Raw genomic sequence first — 17,205 nt, forward strand, 5'->3', positions numbered from 1 at the left:
AGACAGTAGCAGAGAGTGAGAGACTTCATAACTGAGTCCTAAGTGATATTCTTTTATCAAACCACTCTTGCCAAAGTTGAAGGATCCATTTAGAACAGGATGTACAAGGATTGTAGGAGCCGGAGGTTGTGGATGATTTCAAGGAAATGGCATCTTGCATGTACAACAGGAATGATGCAGATATGAGCTCACAGAGACAGTGACAGGACACATAAGACCTGCACAGATTCAAATCAACAAATTCCCAGCACTTGACAATGGCTGTGGATACAAATTCCTATTATTATTATTATTATTATTATTATTATTATTATTATTATTGTTATTATTATTATTAATTTATTTTTTTAAGCAAGAAGCTCCTTGCAATTGGTACCTGCTGGGAAAAGGAATATAATTTTTTTCCCAGTGGGTATCAGTCACAGTCTAGGTCAAATCCCATGTTCAAAAGTAGTTGGGTAGTTGGTCAACACAAAACGAACTCGATGTTTTCTGTGTAAACTTTTTGTTTTGCTTTATTTTTTGTTCTGTTGATTTTAGTTTTTAAATTTTGTTTGTTTGTTTTGACTTTGTTTTGTGTTTTCCTAGTTTTTTTGAGAGGGAGAGAGAGAGAGACAAAGACAGAGACAGAGGAAAAGAGAACATGAAATTAGGGAGGTGGGCATGATCTGAAAGCAGTCAGAGGAGAGTAAAAACATATTAAATATGCTGTATATATTATTTTAATAAAAAGCAAGTTAGGGACAACATTCAGCCTGAAACTACATAAATTTGAATTCATTAAACATGCAGAAGACTATTTAGTTATAGGCTTAAAAATTCCTGAGTGGGCATAAGAGTACTTAAATAATTTTAGTAAGTATGTCAGTCAAGTAATTTCTTTTGTGCTTGTGTATTACATGTGATTTTATGTGTGTACATAACAATCCAACTTCAGGTGTTAATCCTCAGGCACCTAGGTACAATCCAGGTTGTATCTTAAAATGGCTTTTTGGTTTTTTGGTTTTTTAGTCTGAACTTCATCAGAGAGACTAGGCTGGCCTGCCTGTAAGCCTATTTCTGTCTCCCAGCACTGAGATTACAAGTTACCACGATCACAAACTTTTAAAAATGGTTTTTGAGGCTCAAATTTGGGTTCTCATGCTTGCAAGACAAATAATTCTCCAACCAAACTACGATCCCCTACAGCAAACTGTTAATGATGGTCAGGCCTTTACTCTAGACACAGGGTTGGTTTGGCTTGAGGTTGAGGTGGCAGAGCCTAGTCCGGTAAATTTTTAAATATCATGGAGTAGAGAGCCAGTAAAATATATGGGACCCAGGGGATGTTAGGAAAGAAAGCTAAGGACGAGTGTTCTAAGACAGTACAGCAGCTACTGACTGTGTGAGGAGAGTCTGGATAACGAGGCCAAGCCCATTCCCTGCAGCTGAAAGCCACCATCCACAGCTCAGCACAGTGTGTGCCGTCAGAGAGGACCAGTAAAGGCGATATAGGTTTGTACCTTAGCCGGAAACCATCATCCCTGGCATAAAAATAGCTCTGAGCTGGTGTTCTGAAGCTGTGAGGTCAGAGACATAACAGGGTAAGGAGAGAAACCCTTAAAATAGACTTGCAAAAAGCACTTTGAAAGCCCTTGTGGGGGATGTGTGTGGGAGCCAGGTGTTCCTGTGGTACTCCTGCCAGCCTAGCTCAGCCCCTGGCCTGGAAGCTTCTGGAGAGGTTCATCCGTCACTTGTTCCTGTGGGGAGCTACTGGAGAGTGTCATCAAAGTAGTACACAGCCACCACAGCAAAGAAAGTGGCATCCAAGTCTGCCCATGTCCATAAGAGGCTGCTAAAGGAATGCTTTTATTTTTCTTATTCTTAAGCAGGAGAAAAATATTTCAGTGGACTACTGTGACCAAAGAATAAAGAATGTCTTTGGTATGGTGTGTTTAATTTGTCTTTTTATTTTCACAAAGGAAAAGTAATTGGGACACGTTAAGAAACATTGATACTGACTTTCAGTGTGAATCAAAACTGTGAAAACAGAAAAAGGACCAAGGAGAAAGGTGTTGGATCTTAATTAGTCAGCTCTGCCAAGGGAAACAAGGGCAGGATGTCTGAGACATGCTCTGTTCTCATTCCATTACCGATTCACTCACTTTCAGGGCCCTGCTGCTGCAGCTCTTGCTGTGACTCTTACCCAGTTCTAGGCCTCTGTTCCTGGGCTTGGCAGAGCCACAGATAGGGATAAGAGAGCTAGAAACTTAAGCTTGAGTTGCTCAACTAACACTTAGGGTATTCATGGCTGAGGACTTTGGCTATTAATACTAATTAAGAAGTAACATCTTAGGGGCTAGAGAGATATCTCAGCTGGTTTGTATTGCTCTTCTGGAGGATGAGAGGTCAATTTCCAGCATCTTCAGGCAGCCCAGAACCACCTTTATATCTAGTTCAAGGGCTCAAATGTGTTCATCTAACCTCTGAGAGACACTGAGTTTATGTGCACACAAAACACACACACACACACACACACACACATACACACATACACACACACACAGGAGCACAAATAAAATCCGAGGAAACATCTGTTCCTTTTGTACTGCATTTAATCCAATCCCCATAGGCCCATTTTACAGATAAGTACATCAAACGTTGGATAGTTGAACAAATTACCCAAGTTTCCACAGCTAATGAGAAGTATGGCTGGGATTTGTATTCATGCTGACTACTCAAGAACTGAGGCTCCGAATAAAGAACATTATCTCTTATTAATCACTGCAAACAAAAGATGAAATAGCCTTTACCAATCATGTTTTCAAGCCCATATTTTTATTTCCATTTACGAAATATGTATGTGTGTCAGGAAAATAGCTCAGTTGGTGGAGTGCTTACAGGGGGATCTGAGTTTGATTTTCCCAGAGCCCAGATAAAAAGCTCAGCATGTTGCTCTGTGCTTGCAATTGCAGTACTGAGGGTGAGATCAGGTGCAGTCCTGGGCCTTAATGGCCAGTCAGCTTAGCTTTTGTGGTGAACCTTTGGCCAATTAAAGGTCCTGATTCAGGAGACAAGGTACTAAAGTTATCCTTTACCACACACACACACACACACACACACACACACACACACACACACAAACAATATACACTCATACTTGCATATACATGAATGTATACACACACAACCACAAACACACACACACTTATATATACTTGAGCACACATATACACATACATAAAATGTAATGCTTTCCTGAACCTCTTGTGAAATAGCTTCTTGTCATAAAACTATCAGTGGCTTACCGTTCTTTCAGCTTCTGCTCCTATATGACAAGAACCGAGTCTCTTTTGAGTCCCAACAGTTCAACAGATGTCTGTTGGACACAAATAGTATCTGTGCATATGTTATGTATGATACGAGCAGTGCCTAGGGCAAGGCAATTCCATTCCATATTAATTTAGAAATGAGATATGAAGAACATGGCTTCAGTTCAGAGCATCACTTCATGGTGCAGTGGTAGAGTCATCATCGCTTTCTCATTGTACCGTTACTACAACCTGTCAGCTTCAAAGTCTGATCTCTGCCGTTCAAAACCCTAGAATGGGCCACCCATCCTTGCAGGCCAGTAGAACAAATAAATAATGGTAAATTCCAAAAAAGAAGATCTTTGAGTGTGGCCACTTTGCGAAGAACAACAAAAGAGGTCCAGAGTCCATTCCCTTTCTCCAAAATCAATTCTTAGTCCGGTCTGGACGTGAGATTCAGTTTCTAACAGAAAACAAACAAACAAGAATATGTGTAGCTTATAAGTCATGGTCATGGTATGGTCCTGGCCATCACTCACCTCATGATGTCTGACCGTCTATGCTCTTGAAAGGTGGTCAGACTAGTGTTAATAATTGTGAAATCAGTTCCCTAGGAAACAAGTTCCTCTTACCACTGGCTGACACCAGGCTTCAATAAATGCAAATATCTAGGGTTCCATTCTTTCAAAAGTCTGATAACCAAAGGGGAGGGAACAAAATATCTCTTTAGATTACCTTTTCTCTGACAGGGCAGTTAAAGTACAAAAGTACCCTTTATTCCCCATGATTTGGGAGGGAGTGGCTGAGGGGTGATGCACCAAAGGAGCCCCCAGGCAAGGCTATCAGATTAGAAGACAGATTAAAAAGATATAAAAGGATTTGGGTGCAGGAGTGTATTAAAAGCATGAACTAAACCAAGAAAGTTGAGAGAAGAAAGACAACAGAATGAACTGCCTTGTGCTAAAGAATTAGTATGTTATACCATATCGACATTCTTCTGGAAGACCCGGAGCCATAAAGGCGAATCACCTTATTTGTGTTTTAGAATGAAGTCTTGCTAAGGTGTGTCTAATGAAACAGGGCCGAGTGAGCACCGGGATCTGCTCTGGGCTTCATTGACATAGCAGTGACAATAGGAATCCAATCCAGGTTAATCTTAGAACATGGTTCTGAAGTGTTGTCTCTTTTACACACCACCCTGGTTATCTTCAATTATTGACTTGACACAGCCTAAAATTATTCGAGAAGTGAGTCTTAGTTGAAGGATTGGTCAGATCATATTGACCAGTGGGCATTTTTGTGAGGACTATCTTGATTATTAATTGAGGGATGTAGGTGGGACTGGTTCATTGTGGGCAGTACCATTTCCTGCCTAGGTCATCCTGGGTAGTATAAGAAAGATAGGTAAGCCTAAGCCCATGAACAAGGCATCAAACAACATTTCTCCATGATGGTCTAATTCAAACCACTGTTTCAGTTCCTGCCATGACGTTCCCCCAGTGATGGACTGTGTAACCTCTAAGCTAAAGTAAACCCTTTTATTCCCTAAGTTGCTTTTGGTCACAGCATTTTATCACTACCGAAAAGCAGCTAGAATACTCTCCCTCCTGCTAGTAATGCACCAAGGCTTCCTTTCAATAAGAAGAAGTAACTCACTACTGTTCACTGAGCCTGGTTCAGCTCCTCTAGGCATTTGATAAAGAAGCAAAGTAAGGGGGAGGCTGACAGGGGCAAAGACTGAACAAATAGTTTGGTGACTACCAGGGGCCTCCCCGTCTCTTGGAGATAAGTTTAATGAAGGCCTTGCTATCTGTTAGGCTGGGAGAAGGATATAGGTTGACATTACAATTGCAAGGGGTCTGCTTGCAGGGCTGTTATCTCAGTCAATTCTTGCCTGAAGGATACAAGAAAATAGTTGCTGAAAAAAATAAGGAAAGAAGAGGATATAATTCTAGGTGAAATGAGGCATTGTTCTGTTCACGATATTTTTATGGCTGTTGAGCAGGAATGAACTGGTAAAGTATAATAGAAACAGGCAGACTTGTCCAGAATCTATAGTCTAAACAATAGATGTCTTAAAATGACTTGTTCCAGACCACTGCTATATTATTTTGATAGTGCTGAATTGTAAGAGTCCCTTTTTGTTTTGAGGACATTGTGAAAGTTACTCTAGATAGTAAGAAAGCAAATCTTTTTTTTTTTTTTTTTTTTTTTTTTGCAGTCTTTGGGTCTTGAAATGTTCACCTTCCCTTTCTTTCTTTCAATTCAGAATAAAGAGCTTCCCATACAGTCTAAAGTTAGGGGTGAAATCAGAAACTTTTTCTTTTATCATGAAAGAATTCTACTGCAAAGTTTTTTCCCAGTCAAGAATGGCTAAGCTATGAGTGGTTCTTAGGGAGCTCCGACTGGGAGGAAGGGAATTAGAGGGCAATCCACACCCTTCTCTTGTCCTTAACTCTGAGTGGAATTTCCATATACCTTGTGCTCAAACTGGACACGCCAAGTAAAACCATCCAATCTGTGAGCTGTTGGTTATCACAAAGTATGTGTGCCATCATGCATCATAAGAACTACTGTGCTCTGTTGGTCACTGGTGTGGTTCCTAAGTGAAGGAAACGCTGTTTTACTGTTACCCTCTGTCCAGAGTTAGGGAGGCCAGTCTATTTGCAACATATCTTCAGGGACAATATTTTCAATTTATTTTTTTAAAACTGTATTATAAAAACATGTTACAAGAAAGCCAAAACTGTCACATGCTGAAATTATCCAGACTGCAAATATATACATCTTAGTGACTTTCTATACATTTAGGATAACCTTTTGGAATGGGAGGTGTGAAGCTTCACATTGGGTCTTATATTTTTAGTATCAAATATATTCTTATGCACTTAACTACTATCAAACTGGAAAATCATGACAGAGATAGAACAAGAAAAACCATTAGCAAGACATTTTGAGACTAACAATCTTGCATCTAAAATGGGGGGGTGTGACACAAGTTTCCTTCCAGGCTAGCTTCTAAATGAGCTCAAATATGTGACAATTAAAAACCCACAGACTGTGTGAAGATCAAGAAAAAAAGAAAAAAAAGAATATGTTTTAATTAAAATAGAATTGTATCACATTCCCCTTTTTTTTCCTAAAGCCCCTCCCAGTTTCTCTCCTATACTCAAATTAATAACCTCTTTTGCTATATTATGGCTACATATATACATATGTGTATGTATAGGTACCCACAAATACTTAATTACAACCTTATAAAAATGTGTTTGTATACTTTTATGCAAAAATGCTTAAAAATCTGTACATTTATCTTTGTTTTTCAAAATAAAGTTAAAAAAATAAAATAAATTGTACATTACATATAAATCCAAATTTGTTCTCTACTCTTTAGCCGGGAAGATCTTCCCAAAGTCTAAATTTAGTTAACCTCATGTAGCTCACTCAGGTCTACTTGACTAACTTCATATTTTGCTATGATTGCTTGGGATTAGCTTCAGTATCCTTTATTACTGGGATTGCATGGTTGGGGGCTTCTCACCAAAGTCTGCGAGGTTAGGGATTGTGCTTGTTTTCTTGTTATTTTTGTCTTCAATGCCAAGCTGCAATTCTGTAAAATTGCGAATGTTTAATACACATTTATCATCTGATACAGTGGGTGAGCCAAATAATGAGCAGAGAACATGGTACACTCCCCAACTCACAGGAAAGGGTTCAGGTTCTCAAAAGACAAAACATGGAGACTACAAAGCTGGCTCAGGTAAAAGTGGTACACTTTAGTGATCTTGGGATAATACTTTCTAGGGGTTCTGATCATTTTATTCCTGCCAGTTAAAAACTTAAGATGCGGGAAACTTTGAAGCACAACAGGCAGCAGAAGAGAATCTTCAAGCACCATGGGCAGAATTGGCATAGGAAAAGACCCTTTGCAAAGCCAAGGGGTGGTCTCAGAAAACCAATGTCTAGTCTCGTCTTCAATAAAGGCTGGGGATTCTAGAGACCCAGAATTGTTTTCCTCTCCTAATTTTTAGGGTTGGTCAATTTGAAGAAAGATAGGATGGTTGATTGACCTAAAGCTTTTTTGAACTTGTTGATTTACTGCCTCAGAAGGGGGTCAGCTGCTGGAAGATAGAGCCATGAGTGCTCTTTTGTGACTGGGTTACATCATTCAGGATGATCGCTTCAAGTTCCATCCATTTGCCTAGAATTTTCATGAACTCATTGTTTTTAATAGTTTAGTAGTTCTCCATTGTGTATATGCACCAAAATTTCTGTGTCCATTCCTCTGTTGAAGGACATTTGGTTTTTTTTTTTCCCAGATTCTGGCTATTATAAATAAGGCTGCTATGAACATGGTAGAGCATGTGTCTTTGTTATATGTTGGAGCTGATTTGCGGTATATGCCCAGCAGCGGTATAGCTGGGTCCTCAGGTAGTAGTATCTCCAAATTTTTGAGGAACAGTCAGACTGATTTCCAGAGTGGATTTACCAGTTTACAATCCCACCAACAGGGGAGGAGTGTTCCTCTTTCTCCACATCCTCCCCAGTATCTGCTGTCATCTGAGTTTTTTTATCTTAGCCATTCTGACTGGTGTGAGGTGAAATCTCAGGGTTGTTTTGATTTGCATTTCCTTGATGACTAGGGATGTTGAGCATTTCTTTGTGTGCTTCTCAGACATTCAATATTCCTCAGTTGAGAATTCTTTGTTTAGCTCTGTACCCTAATTTTAAATAGGATTATTTGATTCTCTAGAGTCTAACTTCTTGAGTTCTTTGTATATATTGGATATTTCCCCTCTATCAGATGTGGGATTAGTAAAGATCCTTTATCAGTCTGTTGGCTGCCATTTTGTGTTCTTGACAGTGTCCATGGTCTTACAGAAACTTTGCAATTTCATGAGGTCCCATTTATCTATTCTTGATCTTAGAGCATAAGCCATTGGTGTTCTGTTCAGAAAATTTCCCCATGTGCTTATGTTTTCTAAACTTTTACCCACTTTCTCTTTTAATACTTTCAGTGTACCTGGTTTAATGTGGAGGTCTTTGATCCACTTGCACTTGAGATTTGTTCAAGGAGACAAGAATGGATAGATTTGTATTCTTCTGCATGCTGACTGCCAGTTGAACCAACACAATTGGTTGAAGAAGCTGCCCTTTTGCATTGAATGTTTTCAGCTCCTTTATCAAAGATTAAGTGACCAGAGGTATGAGGGTTAATTTCTGCATTTTCAATTCTGTTTCATTGATCTCCCTGCCTATCTCTGTACCAATACCATGTGGTTTTATCATGATTGATATATAATATAGCTTGAGGTCAGGGGTGATGATTCTTGAAGAAGTTTTGTTGTTGTTGACAATAGATTTTGCTACCCTAGGTTTTTGGTTATTCCAGATGAATTTGCAAATTGCTCTTTCCAACTCTATGAAGAATTGAGTTGGAAATGTGATGGAGTTGCATTGAATCTGTAGATTGTTTTTGGCAAAATGACCGTTTTTACAATGTTGATCCTTCCAATCCATGAACTTGGGAGAGCTTTCCATCTTCTGAGATCTTTTTAAGATTCCTTCTTCAGAGATTTGAAGGTCTTGTCATACCAATCTTTCACCTGCTTAGTTAGGGTCACACCACAGTATTTCATATTGTTTGTTACTATTTTGAAGGGTGCCTTTTCCCTAATTTCTTTCTCAGCATGATTGTCCTTTGAGTAGAGGAAGGTGGTTGATTTGTTTGAGTTGATTTTATATCCAGCCACTTTGCTGAAGTTGTATATCACCTGTAAAAGTTCGCTGGTAGCATTTTTGGGGTGAATATACATGGACCCAAATATGACCAGACACACTCAAGCCTTTTCTCTGCAACAAAGATAAGTCAAAGCAAGTCAATGGTTTTTGTTACACAGTGGAATGAAATGAAATTTGTGTTATCAGACCGGCCATAATAAGTAGGTAGGAAATTTAGGAACCCTTATATTCAGTTCCCTGCTCTGAAAACAACTGGACTCCTGGTTGAAAAGTATGTGAAGTTAATACACTACACAGATAATATAATTGGGGCAGTTACAGAAAGATTTAAAATTTATTCCTAAAAACCATAATAGTAAAACTCAATCACCTCATAGCACCCTCTGGTCAACATGCCACCGGATAACCAAGTGATTGTCTAAATTGACTGACCGAGGGCCTCAGGAGTTAGATAGTTCTGTCAGTGCACTGCATTCATCACAAGCATGAAAACCTGTGTTTGACTGCCAGAGCCCATGCAAAGAAGCTGGGCTTGGTGGTTTGTGCCTGTAATCCAGTACTGAGAAGTCAGACACAGGAAGATCCTGGGGCTTGCTGGTCAACTAACCTCTCCTTCTAGGTTAGCAAGAGACATTTTCACAAAAATCAAAGTGGATATCTTTAAAAAGACAACTCAGATGTTCTGAGGTCTCTGTACACACACACACACACACACACACACACACACACACACACACGGACAGACAGACATAGACACATGTTTACATACATCCAAGACCAAAGGACGTACCCCCTAAATACAGAGTGGAAGAATGGGTGATACAGAGATAATCTTTTGTGACAGTTTCCATGTATGGGCTCTCGGTCATCAGGTTTATATGATTACATTTATGTTCTTTAGTGAGGCAAACAAAACACAAAACTCTTTTGTGATTCTAGTTTCATGTGTATGTGTGTTCGCTTGCAACTTTATCTGTATCACACTAGTTCAGTGCCCGTACAGGGGAGACAAGAGCATTGGTTTCTCTGGAAATTGGTTATAGAGAGCTGTTAGCCACCATATGGTGCTGGTACACAAATCTGGGTTCTCTGGACAGTCGGCCAGTGTACTGCCAGTGTTCTTAACTTTTGTGATAACTTTTCAGTTTCCCACAGATTCTGGGGGCTTTGAGGGGATGGTTTCATATGTGGGTTCAAAAGAGACTCTGAGATGTATCACTAGGGAGTAAAAATTTTATTAGAAGAGTTATTGATACCATGAACAGAGACTACAGCATGGTGAGGGTTCTGAGGAGAGAAATCAGGTTCACATACCAGAGTACTAGATCCTTCTTTTATGATCGTTCCTGAAGATGGTAAGGCTTCATGGCACCACCCTATAGGCAGGCAAACTTTTTAATTCTCCAGTAGGAGGAAGAGAGTTTGTGGGAGCAGGTTGAATGGTCACCAGTATCTCTTCTGATGTAAACTCACTCCTCTGACCTCTGGAAGTCTTTTAGCTGGAGTCTCCCAGACAGTACCCAGGCAGGGTCTCTACAAGTATCTGTGGGAATGGAAGGGCTGCTGCAGAAGCTGTGGGCTGAGCAGCACCTTGGTCTGGAGTCTTACATTACATTCTTTCATTTTGAAAGAGGTAGGCCCAAGGTCACCTGACGACACTGATCTCTAATGCTTCTGTGCACATGGGCACACGTGTGATGTTGGGTTCCCAGTTTAAAAAAAATCAAAGCAACTTATCCATCAAAGATGAAATCAAAAGAACTACCATAAAACTCTAAAACTCTTGTCCAATCTCCTTTAAAAATCAAAGAAAATGATAGAATTGCAGACATTCCTAACGTTTTGACATTGCAACAACATTGTAACCTACAAAGTTGACATTTGAGATTAAACAATTGAGACACACATGCACATGTAAGCGTGTGTGCGCATGCACACACACAAACAAAGCTACAGAAAAAGAACTCGTAATGATTTAACTTAGTTTATAGTTTTGTGTTAGGAAACATTTATAGCCATCCTTGGCTGCATATGGTGTTGGGCACTTCTGTCTGAGTTTAGATCATAATGTTTAAAAATGTAGAAAAGTGATGTTGTCAAGATTACATTTGGTAGTCACTTTTATAGAGTGCCTGTGTATGTGTGTGTGTGTGTGTGTGTGTGTGTGTGTGTGTGTCACAGTGAATTGCTTAAATTGTGCTAAATGACAAAATGTATTGGCCATAAGCCATTAGAAAAGATATTTAACACATTTATTAAAAATTCTAACAGGAATATACTATTAATATCTAATAACAGGATTCCTGTGTGTAGTTATGTGTGCACCACAGTGCACATATAGAGGTCTTAGGAGAGTGTTCAGGGTTTGGGTCTTGCCTTCCTTGTCAAGTTTGATATGTTTGTACCTGTCACTGAACTTCACATTCCAGGTTGGCTTGCCCATGAACTTCCAGGTGATTTTCAGGTCTTCATTTTCCATCTTACCATAAGGGTACCAGGATTATAGCTTTTTCATTCATTCCAGGGATTGAACTAAGGCGCTTTTGTTGTGTAGTGAGTCCTTTAAAATGTACTGAACCATCTCCTCCATTCTAATCTTACATTTCTAGGTGCAGATGAAGATGACATTGTGTACTTTCTACATTATTGATTCTAAAGTGTCTACATTAACTTCTCACTGTAGCCCTGGATGGCCAGTTGGTTCATATGCAGACAAGGCTATCCTTGATTTCACAGAGGTCTGCATTCTTTTTCCTCCCAAGGTATACATTAAAGGCACACATATTTATGTCCAGTGAGATTTAAGTTTTAAAATTATGTATTTGTGTGTGGCTATGTTCAAATGAGTTCAGGTACCTAAGGATGTCAGATCTCCTATAGCTAGAGTTGTTAGAGGCAGTTGTGTTAAAACCAACATGGGTTCTGGTAAGTGAACTTGGGTCACTCCTTGTTTCTGAGGCACCCCTCTAGCCATGAGCCCCACATTTAGAATGTTGTGTCAGAAACCATTCAGAACACAGACTGGTTTTGATCACGAGTCTCTCAGTTAAACTGAATTGGTTAATTTTAGAGTTGAGGATTCTTGGATGGCAACTTCTCATCCGAACAATGGGCTTGAGGCAGTGAGTCAGGTTCAAGTGTCCAGTGGAATTGAAAGAGCAGAGTGTTTAGTATTGAGTATGGCTTGGAATAGGCTACAGGAATATTATGTTTCTCATCTCAGAGTCACAGAGTTTCAAGTGCTCAAGGCTATTTTTCTCAACTTTCAACTTTTCAATCACAGAGGTAAGGAAACTGAAGATGATAAAAGAGTTTTAGATGAACAGTTCTAGGCTGATGAGCTCACATGTGGCAACTTAAGCTTGAACCCAAACACCTGAAGTCTGCATCCTTGCATCCCTTTTTGTCCAGCTAAGCCTTTTTGTTTCCCTCAGAGAGACAGAGTTCAGCTTGGTATTACTCCTGGATTTTGTTTGGTTTGCCTTAGTTTGTTTTCACGCTTCTTGTCCCTGTTAAGTGGAGCAGTAGATTTCCCTGAGTGATTATTGATGCTAAATCCAAGAAAATTACACCCAGAGAGGATTTTAGATAACAAACACTGCTTAATATATTCTGAAGATCAAGAGTAAAGACAGCAAAGATTGCAGAAAACTGCATGAACCAGGACTGGGGAGATGACTTAATGGTTTACATGCATGTGTTGCTTTGGCAGAAGACCAAAGTTCAATTCCCAGTACCCACTAGAAGCTGCTCACAACTTCCTGTAACTCTAACTCCTGGGGTAGCTCTACATTCTTTTCTAGCCTCTGTGGGCACTCATGTGCACATATCCACACATAGACACAAGCAGATACATACAACTAATAACATAGCAACGCTTTCAATAAAAAGAAATTTGGATACATGTATTTAGAAAATCAAGCTTTGAGAAGAAAAGGCTTCCCCTGGGGAGAGGGTCTTGACAAATTAATCACAGAATAGCTTTGAACTGTCTCCTGTTGGGGATCTTTGACCATCTTTTTGATTCTCCTGATTTCAAAATGCAGGTAGAGTTCACTCTACAAAATTTAGTATTGTTTGAAAACCCTCTCCCATTTCCAGGTATTTGCATCTAAAGGAACAATATATGTACAAAGTCTCAACCCCTTTGCTTAGTTATTCTTAGTAACTCTGTCTAGTCTCTAGACCCTCCATGCATGAGTTTGGTTCCAAACTGTAACCACTCACTGATTTGCCTGTCTCCAGTATAAAGCTGCAAAATTCTTTAGAGCAGATACCATCTTGTATTTGGGCAGACATTTCCAGTATTCTATGTATGTAGCTTCTTAATAAATGCTTCTTGTCATTCAGAGGCTGCCTCACCTGGGGATCCACCCATATGCAGCCACCAAACCCAAGCACTATTGTTGATGCCAAGAAGTGCTTAAGGGCAGGAGCCAGATAAGGATGCTCCCCTCAGAGACTCTGCCAGAGTCATACATAAACAGTTAAGGATGTCTGCAGCTAACCATCAGACTGAATAAGGAGTCCCCAAATGAAAGAGCTAGAGAAAGGACCGAAGGAGCTTAAAGGGTTTGCAACCTCATGGAAAGAACAAAATTATCAACCAACCAAACCCTTCAGAATTCTCAGAGACTAAAACACCAACCAATGAGCACACATGGAGAGACCCATGGCTCCAGTTACATATCTAGCAGAGGATACCATTATCTGGCATCAATGGGAGTAGAGACCTTTGGTCCAGCCAAGGATTTGAGGTGAAAAGGGTGTCTGGGAGATGGAGCACCTTCATGGAAACAAGTGAAGGGGAAGGAGTGATAGGATTAGGGGGAAAGGGTATAACATTTGAAATGTAAGTAGAAAGAATATTTACTAAAAAATAATCAACAAATGCTTCTTGATTGGTCCATTGTATAACTGTTGTCAAATCTAATTCACGTTCTTTTCTTTTTTTAACATATGCACATATATGTGTGTGTTCACATGTGTTTGGAAGTTGATGGGGAGTGTTTTTTTTAAGATCACTTTCCATATTATTATTCAGTGAACTTTGGGCTCAGCTCCTTGGATAGACTGGCTGACACGTAAACTTTAGGAATTCTTCTGTGTTTATTTTTTATAGCAAATGATGCCATGCACTCACTGGCACATCTAGCTTTTTATGAGGATACTGGGAAACCAAACTAAGGTGCTCATGCATCCACAGCCAGCTCCTTACCAACTGAGTCATCTCCTGAAACTTTCTTTCATGATATTTATCTCTTATTTTCCTGTCATTCTATTTTCACTAAGATCATTAACTTCCTTGTAAAATCTCATTGATACATAGTCTTGCAACTGCTGTTAAAATTAACAATTCTCCTTCCTCTTTCTTTTTATATTTTTTAAAAGTTTTCTCAAGTAGTGTCTTCATTAAGATGTTCCTGATATTATCTGTGCTTGGATTTCAATGTTTAACACACACATAGCTTTGGTCACACTGAAATGCAGTTCTGGTGTTTGAAATGAAATCAAGAGCCCTTCTTAAAAGGATAATAGTTATATAAATCAATTGTGATTGAAAAATTGATTAGCAATTCTTTGCTTTTGGAGATTAAAGCATGCATCTGGTCTTTATCAAAGATAACATAAATTGAAAAGTTTAAATCTTTTGCATGAAAATGTAGGCTTCATGCAATCAAACCTCAAAGAACACACACACACACAAAGGTAAATCCAATTTTCTTGAAAATGACAGTTTCAGTCAAATCGGTTCATATGGCCTTTGTGTCTTTCTCCCTTGCCCTTACCTCCACCAACTCACTTATGATCATGCTGGAAGACCCTGGCTACAGGGAAATGAGAACAGAGCCTCTAGATGGATGCCCTAGATCCTATGAAAGGAATTCATATCATTTTTACAGTAAACATGCTCTTGCATAAGTGACAGAGATGGTTATAGCAACAGGAGTGTAGTATTTTCCATCATCCTCTTCTTAGAGAAAGCTTTTCTGTCATTCCCACAAGAGTTCTGAAAACTCTCTTACTTTAAAGTCATTCTTATGCTTATTATAAGGCATATAAGAAAAATATTGATGGACAAAAGAGATTATAGAGCAAAGATTATGTATGTATGTTTGTGTGTCTTTCTGTATTCATACATTTATTTGTTTATTTATCAAATAGTCAAATAATTTCTAGATGAAAGCTATGATTTTAAAATATTTATTTATTGACTTGTTTATTTACTTGTGTGTGTGTGTGTGTGTGTGTGTGTGTGTGTGTGACATTAACATATGGTTCACAGAATTCAGAAAGTGTAAATTTCCCTAGACCTGGAGTTACGAATAGTTGTGAGCTTCCCAGTGTTTGAGCTGGGAACTGAACTTAGGCCATCTGGATGAAGAGCAAGCATTCTCAACTATTGAGTTATTTTTCTAGGCAATAATACAACATATTTCCAAATGCCTACACATGTGCTTATTTGGAAAATTAAATTATACCAAAGCCCCATTCTCATTGACTCATATGTTTGTCATTTTAACTTACTGAGGGTCTCTCCTTCCTCTCCCTTTTCCTCTCCCCTTTCCTCCCCGTCTTCCTCTTCTCCCCTTGCCTCTCCCACCCTCCTTTTTTCCCTCTCTGTCTCTGTCTCTCTGTGTCTCTGTCTTTCCCTCTGTCTCCCACCCAACACCTGTCTCTCTGTTTCTGCCAGGCATGGATTACAGGCTGTATTCTATGTGCATTCCTGTGGACCAAAATTAGGACTCCATATTTGCATAGAAGGCATTTTACAGCCCTAGCCTATTCTCTTTAACCAAATCATGTTACATGTAAGTAGCAGAGTTTGGGTTTAGTTTCCTCATTCTGAAACTCAACTTTATAGTGACAGTCCCTCCTATGAATACCACATTCACAGAAGTGGATAAATACAGAAGGAATGTATTACCTATTTTGAGAAGCTGTTGAGAAAATAAAACCATTTGCTAAATCTGTAAAATCAATTTGGTTATCTAGAGGTTGCTGTGTGTGAGCTCTAAAATCGAGTGCTTAAAGTAATGCAAACTGACTTGCAGCTGCCTGTTTGGGTGTGGATTAACTGGGCAACCTTTCCTTACACAGTTAATCTGCCTGAGTGGACCTCCTCACAGTATGTTGGGTGCAGGGGTTTTCCTCATACATTCAGCTTGGAATCCCAAATGCCTTGGGAATGTAACTATCGGAGAAACATGAGAATATAAGTCTTCTTGTGGAAACCAGGTCAAATCTCTGCACATCCACTGAAGTTCCATTGTTCTAGGTCACCTTCATGCTACTGAAGTGGGGTGCATTATGCCTGCCAAGACATAAGCAAGTTACATGGTTTCAATCAATTTTTGACAGAGTGAGGGTTCATGTCTATATTTCAATGTGGAGGAAGGCTTGGGCATAACTAGTTTTGAATAACACTGTAGTCTCTCAAGAGTGGGTGAGCAAATATGACTACCAAATCTGAGGAATAAATAAAAATGCAGAACATCAGGTTTCTTTGGTTTGGATTTAGAAGCTTTTCAAATGCTCATGTATCTGGCAAAGGCTTAGCTCCTGCTTGCTGCTATGTAGGGGTGCTGGATCAATAAGAGGAGAGACTTAGAGGAAGATTGTCTAGTCATTAGGGGAGTGCCTTAATGAGACAGTAGCCTCATCTTACGATTCATTTTCAGCTTCCCAGCTGCCATTGGTAAACATTACTTGACATGATATACTACCTCTCTAGTCCCCAATGTGATGATAAATAAAAACCTTTCTGCTTTATACTTGATTATCTCAAAAAATTTGTCATAGTAGCAACAAACTAACACAAAGATAGATTTTCAGTTCAGATAGACATAAACTATTTTTAGAATGACTATAGTCTACCTGTCACACAGGACATGTTTGTTGGTTTTCCTGCCACTCAAATTAAAATGAGTGCTTTATGTTTGATGTAAAAATTCTACTTTTAGTTGCAGTTGCTGCTCTTCATAGGTTCGAGTAATAGTAAGACTATATAAATGACAAAAATATTTAAAAAATATAACTCTGCTGATTTTTCTAGGAACTTTCTACCTTCCAGAATTGACCTTGGTCTCAGAGAAAGGGTGATAGCCCTCCTGAACACTGGTTATTTCAAGGGGCAGAGCTAACATTCCTCAGGGTCACTGGCTCAGTTGGT

General features: G+C 39.2%; 1 pseudogene across 1 annotated transcript in view; it reads right to left on the reverse strand.

The window, feature by feature from the left end:
* LOC308421720 (heterogeneous nuclear ribonucleoprotein A3-like) overlaps window positions 1-11,511 on the reverse strand; it is a 155,860-nt pseudogene extending 144,349 nt beyond the window's left edge. Inside the window, exon 1 of the transcript in view lies at window positions 11,438-11,511. The product of the transcript in view is annotated as a heterogeneous nuclear ribonucleoprotein A3-like (transcript). The remainder of the gene's footprint in view (window positions 1-11,437) is intronic.
* Window positions 11,512-17,205: the final 5,694 nt, after the last annotated feature.

The sequence above is a fragment of the Micromys minutus genome, assembly GCF_963924665.1.
Source record: "Micromys minutus genome assembly, chromosome: 6".
In the NCBI taxonomy this organism is placed as follows: Eukaryota; Metazoa; Chordata; class Mammalia; order Rodentia; family Muridae; genus Micromys; species Micromys minutus.